The 5,600-nt window shown below is 44.0% G+C and overlaps 1 non-coding gene across 1 annotated transcript; it reads right to left on the bottom strand.

The window, feature by feature from the left end:
* Positions 1–5,291: 5,291 nt before the first annotated feature.
* Positions 5,292–5,364, bottom strand: Trnaa-agc. The gene has a single exon. It is a non-coding gene; the product is annotated as a tRNA-Ala (tRNA).
* Positions 5,365–5,600: the final 236 nt, after the last annotated feature.

Here is a 5,600-nt window from a genome sequence, read left to right as displayed (position 1 = left end):
ACAGGAAACAGCGCTAGTGTGCGGTAGTATGTGTTATGTATATAAAGCAAATGACTCTGATTTATGAGGAGAAAAACAGTTTTTTAGCGAAGTGTTGTATACGACAGGGGCTTGTGAGGTGTGTCCTGATACTCCACCTTGTGGCAGGAAGGTTCATAATCAGTAAGCAACAAACTGTATTGTACGTACAGTAACGAATGTGCACAGTATAATCGTCTTGTCTCACTTAATTTGTACACTACTGTAAATACAGAGAACTAGTGTGTGAGGCCGATTGTGCAAAGTTTCTGTTGTCTGGGTGTTGTGTACCTCGAGTTGATTAGAGCACGCACCAAGGCGTGCAGACAAATACTTTTCCCTCGTTCAATATACGAATGCAATAGGACAGAAAATCAGTATCATTGGCACTATATATTTACCGTCAAGAACCGTGTAGCAGCATGCACAGCATGGACTGAAAGTTGCCAGTTCATTCGAAAATTTCATTTTTACCCACTATATTTTTCTTTTTATAGATCTCAGTGGTGATCTTTGGAATACTTCGCTTATCTCTACCATATTCATCTTCGATTTATCGAAATAATCTCTTTGAGCAATCTCTTTGTGTCTCCACAGAGGCATTTTCGCATCTTTGGGAAGGCGGTTTGTCAATAGACAAATGGGGTAGCTTTCGCGGTCTGGAAGCAATTAGGGTTTGCTTGTTTGAACATGTTTCCGCCATTCTAATTATTGTCTTGGAGTGTTCAGACGTGGTAGTGGTGAGATTTCTGCCTTGAGAGGAAGACTGGCTTTGACTGATGTGGATCTGAGGTGATTTGGAGATGCTACAAAGATGAAGAAATTGGGTGAGGTTACTTCAATTATTTGCCGTGCTGAAGCCAAGGTGAACTGGTTAGGTTGTCTTGGGATTGCGTACTAAATTTCTGCGCAGATTACTGACGATTACTCCGCGGTCATACCTGCGACAGTATTCTTCCGCATGATGCAATGGAAACGCTTAGGTCGCTCAATTTTGAGTAAATGGAAGTTGATTATAGCGACGAATGTTAGCTTTTCAATCCGTCGTGCTGTAGATTCAAAGTTATCATCCTATCCTATATTATAAAAAAGTTTTTGTCTTCTGAACGTTGTAGTACGAGGGCTATTCGGAAAGTAAGTAACGATAGGTCGCGAAATGGAAAGCACAGTGAAAATCAAAACTGTTTTATTTGCAACAGTTATCTACAACTTCCAGCTACTAATTTCCTTAGTCGCCGACCCGACTTAGACGTTTGTCGTAGGGTTGTACAAATTTTACAATACTCTCGTTATAGAAGGCAGCCGCCAGTGCTTCCCGCCAATTCTCTACGCTGGCCTACAGCTCGTTGTCTGTGCCAGAATGTTGTCTTCATAGCCAGCGGTTCATATGAGCAGAGATGAAACTCAGAGGGAGACAATTACGGGCTGTATTGTGTGTAATCAAACATTTGCAATCGAAAACAATGCCCCTGCAGAATGCGGCTGAGAATTGTCTTCAAGAAGAAACCGCGCGACAGTTATGTAATGTTGGCTGCTTAACTTCAGGCGAAATTTCTCACCAGGCCCTCGTACTTGGCGGGAGACACTATTGTTCTAGGTATCTCTATTTGTTCCCTGTGTGCTCAGAACTAAAAAGAACGACGCAACTCGATCGATGGGCATACTAGAGACACTGCCCAATACACCCGCGCAAAACTTCATTGGATTTTGACTGTGGTTTCCATTTCGCGACCGATCGTTCCCAACTTTCCGAACAACCCCCGTATACTGAGAACTTGCGATGGTCATTGTGAAATTCCTGCACGTCTGTATTGCTTCGCAGAACAATGTGGGCTTGTAAACCAACTATAGTCTTTCAGTAACATTATACACTTATTTGTTTATAAACTTACATCTGAATTATTTCCCCCTAATCCAAGTCATTTCTTTGTTACTTGTACTTGCTACAGCGCTAAACTGCCAAACCGCCATATTGCTTTAAGTTGTTGGTTCTAATCTCGGCCTTGACTACTTTTATTCATAAGAGGCCACTCAGTTTCCAACTAAAAACCATTAGAAATAAGTGCTCTCTCTTAGAACCAAATTAGGTTTCAGATACAGAAAGCTAAGTAAACGACTGCTGTTACCGCAATCGGTGCTAACTATATGTGCTGCGAAGTGATCCGGCATCTTGCTGAGGTACTGAATGGAAGGGGCATTCGTAAATTATGTGCTGAATTTGTATGTTCAATTTTTTCCTCTCATACTGAGAATCGATGAGTGAATGCTTAAGCGGACATGCTCTTGAGGACTGCTAGACGCTACAAGCGGAAAGGGAACATCTGTTTCAGTTCTTGTCCAGTTTTTTGAATTATTTCGGGTCAGACTGCGCTTCCAGTTTCATTCTGTGGCTTGGAAGGTTCACACTTAATAACTAACTTAAAAGATCAGGGCTTTTATATTGCCTGCTCGTGGGAGTAATTCAGTAACTCAAAGCAAATGCTGTGATCTTTTCTACGTGTGTTCATTTTTCGCACTGTGCAGTTTCTTTTAGCTGCTGCTAAAGAATGCTCACAATGAATTTAACAAAAATGAAATGAAAACTGAGGCAACATTAAGCCGCGGTGATAGTAATAAGGTACAATGAAAGCAGCTTAGAGAACAGCGAGTCCAGCTTGCAATAAATGGCCGAGCAGGAAAGTGCAGAGAACATTTACGGGCGACTGTGACCGTATACTCCTTGACGCAGGTTTCCAGGTCCAGAGCGCCATCTGTCAGGCGCTCCGTGCCTTCCAGTTGCAGGCTACTGCCGCCTGCCGGCAGCAACACATTCATCTGTGGCCCCGCCCTGCGGTCCAGCTGGGAGCGCGCGAAGTTGCGTCACGCTGCGCTGAGTGAACCAGTAACAGTGAGCGCAACTTCCAGACGCAGTACGAACGCAGAGCGCTAGCGTAGCATAGGAAAGGAATCTGAATCAGTCTCTCTTCTCGACAGGTCAAGCTCAACGAGCATATATACTGTCCGGTCATATTAATGTCACCACCTGTCAAAAGCAACTACACTAAAGTAAGTCTCGAAAAGAAATATCAACCGTCAGGGGACAAAGGTTTACAGTCACATCATAAATGTAAAGCGAATGGGTCTGTTCTTGTGTGCCGGAACGAGACTCGAACTCGGGACCTTTGTCTTTCGCGGGCAAGTGCTCTACCATCTGAGCTATCCAAGCACGACTCGCGAGCCCTCCTCACAGCCTCAATTCTGCCAGTACCTCGTCTCCTACGTTCCAAACTTCACAGAAGCTCTTTTACGAACCTTGCAGAACTAGCACTCCTGGAAGAAAGGATATGCTGAGACATGGCTTAGACACAACCTGGGGGATGTTTCCAGAATGAGATTTTCACTCTGCAGCGGAGTGTGCGCTTATGTTAAACTTCCTGGCAAATTAAAACTGTGTGCCGGACCGAGACTCGCCCGCGAAATGCAAAGGTCCCGAGTTCGAGTCTCGGTCCGGCACACAGTTTTAATTTGCCAGGAAGTTTAACATAAGCGCACACTCCGCTGCAGAGTGAAAATCTCATTCTGGGTCTGTTCTTAATTGTAATTATAGGCACACTTGATATTTGTCGATTACAGCACATCTACCACCCATGGGAAACAATGGTTTGATAAAACGGAATGTATTCCTTGGCGTAGAATGCGGATGTGGAACAGAAAGTTGACCCGTTCACGCTGGAGGGGTGGTTAGAAGGTGGGCTGTTGTAGCACAGACAGCTGTCACCTTTACTAACATTAACTTTTCACCTAGAACATTTTCTCCGTACGATGCGTCGTTTACGAGCCACTTAGTTATCTCAATTAAAACAAACAGCCTGTATTTTAAAGTGGGCTTATATAAATTTAGTAAATGCATTACTTATGTTATTTAGATGTTGAAGAAATCAGTAAACATACAGCTTTGCAATTCATTTTTCACAGTGTTCATCCCGCTTTGGACGAAGATTCAAATCTCGACTCGGTTACCCGTTCAAGCTACAGACGTAGTAGGAGCTTTATGAAATCATTTCAGTGGCTTGAAGATCTGTGTGCGTTTGCGTGTGTGTGTGTGTGTGTGTGTGTGTGTGTGTGTGTGTGTGTGTGTGTGTGTGATAGAGAGAGAGAGAGAGAGAGAGAGAGAGAGGGAGGGAGAGCGCATGAGTGGAGGGGGCGAGGATGCGTGGATAAATAAGTTTTCATGGATTTTTGCACAGAAAGACCTCCAGAGACACATGTGCCTTTGTGAAAGCGTTTCATTCTTGAAAACGATTCCTGATTTAGTGTTTAGTATCGCAAGTATGTGATAGAGATGTCGGTAACTGCCGGTTCGTCTTTTTCATTTTTGGGGGACGGGGCATGGAATGACGTTTGACGTTTTAAGCTGCAACACTGACATGCAGGCCGCCTAAGCGGCGTCAAATCGACAGGCATGCATCAAAGTTTAGGCCGCACAGTATTGATTCACTATATTAAATTGTCTCTGTCTTTGCTTTAAGCAGAACATATCCTGGTAATGGAGATTTTATATCACAAATTGTACTGTAAGTTTCAAACGTTAATGAATTTTGTAACCAATTTTTACTGGCTGCCACATTTTCTGTGAATTTTCTAACGTAATGAATGAAATAGTGATACTAAAAGGAAGTTGCATGTTCGGTCACACTTTATCTCACACGGATGACGGACGCCACCGGAAAAATGTAAATAATTGAAGACTTACGAGTGCACAGCTTTCTGCATTGTAGAGTACTACATAAAAAACTACACCTCAGAACTAGAACCCTTATAATGGGAAATTTTTTCCTTCCAAAGAAAAATTGTTTTTTATGAATGAAAAATCGTTTATTTCTATCACATGGACCTATTTTCATTTCTGGGACAGCACGTCTCAGATAAAACTATGATGGCCTTGTCTCTGTATCTAATAGTGTGTGTGTAACAACGTACAGTCGATGACTGGCCACGTGTTACTGTGTACCTAGCTGTAAACGAAGTGCTGTGCTTGTTCCCGTTTTACATGTCACGGATTCGCCTTCAACCTCAGAGCGTTTCAGTCGTGACATTAACACGCAACTTGCCAAAGAGGTGTCAATTCCATCAGCTTCGAAGCCCTACGAATTTACTTCGTATGAAAATATAACTTGCTAGTGGACCGGCGTTAGCGACACGTCTGTTCTCTAGGCAATTCTTAGCTAGTCCCACCGAACGATTATTTTATTGTTCATTGTCACAGATTGTTCAGCGACGGAAAAAATGTAGCCTGGAGGCGCCGGGTATCGATCCCGGTACCTCTCACATGCTAAGCGAGCGCTCTACCATCTGAGCTACGCCCCCAGATGCCCAGAAGGTGTTTGACATTCTGCTGAAACGCTGCATGCCCGACTTTCTCTGTTACTCGTAAAGCCAGGAGGCCGCGTTGGTGGGGAGGCGGAGTAGAAGTCCGTACGCACTAGGCCACCGAAGGCCAACGAACGACAGCCAATGCATTCGGCCGAAGGTCCGTCACCAACGCATTGGGGTTCGGCCTGTCATCCTCAGCAAACGAACGGGTTGTGGCAACAGGATCAGGC

This window comes from Schistocerca piceifrons, chromosome 1 (genome assembly GCF_021461385.2).
Source record: "Schistocerca piceifrons isolate TAMUIC-IGC-003096 chromosome 1, iqSchPice1.1, whole genome shotgun sequence".
NCBI lineage: Eukaryota > Metazoa > Arthropoda > Insecta > Orthoptera > Acrididae > Schistocerca > Schistocerca piceifrons.
This window is presented reverse-complemented; position numbering and strand designations above follow the sequence as displayed.